This window comes from Gregarina niphandrodes, assembly GCF_000223845.1.
Source record: "Gregarina niphandrodes unplaced genomic scaffold scaffold00004, whole genome shotgun sequence".
NCBI lineage: Eukaryota > Apicomplexa > Conoidasida > Eugregarinorida > Gregarinidae > Gregarina > Gregarina niphandrodes.
The window spans coordinates 350,098-350,800 of NW_011645775.1; positions in this window are offsets into that span (position 1 = coordinate 350,098).

A 703-nucleotide genomic window follows, 5' to 3' on the forward strand; every position below is an offset into this window, starting at 1 on the left:
AAAACCCTGAGTCCTCACACACCCGACCCCAAATCCTGACCCGACGGTTCTGTAGACCTGATGGATCGGGAGAACTTGGAAGGATTCCAGCGTGTAGAACCGCTCACCGGCCGGACCATAAAGGGCTAAGTTGAACGAGCCGTATGACGGGACGGTCAACGGATGGTTCGTAGTGGAAGCAGCACTGGTATTTAATCACATAGCTAGCTCTTTTGTACAGACTGACAGACATCGATCTGTTGGACAGACATCGATCTGTGAGTGAGTGTTATCTGTCGGGTGAGTGCGTGCTGGTGGGTGAGTGTAAGTGGGAAATGTCCCCCCCACGAGAAATGCATGTCGGCGTCTCGGGTACAATTCGACCTGCGTTCAGCGCAGACGGCGCGACTATTGTTTGATGTGGATGACCCGCCGTGTTTATTTCGGAAAGTGGACGGGTCTATGGAGGATCGACCGACGGCGGGAGTATTGGGAATGGCTGTTTTCGACGTGACACGACCGACACAACCACGTGCCATGAAAGGCATTTTGAAGCAAGGGTTGGTTTACCTGGGTTCGGACACGGAGCAAAATACGAGGGCTAACTCACAGCCATTGAGTGCATCACCCGTGGCACTTCACACTCTGCCTCCTCTGCCTCGGTCAGGGGTTCTCGGGTCGGGGCTTCCCGGGTCGGGGCTTCCCGGGTCGTACGGGCAGCTGT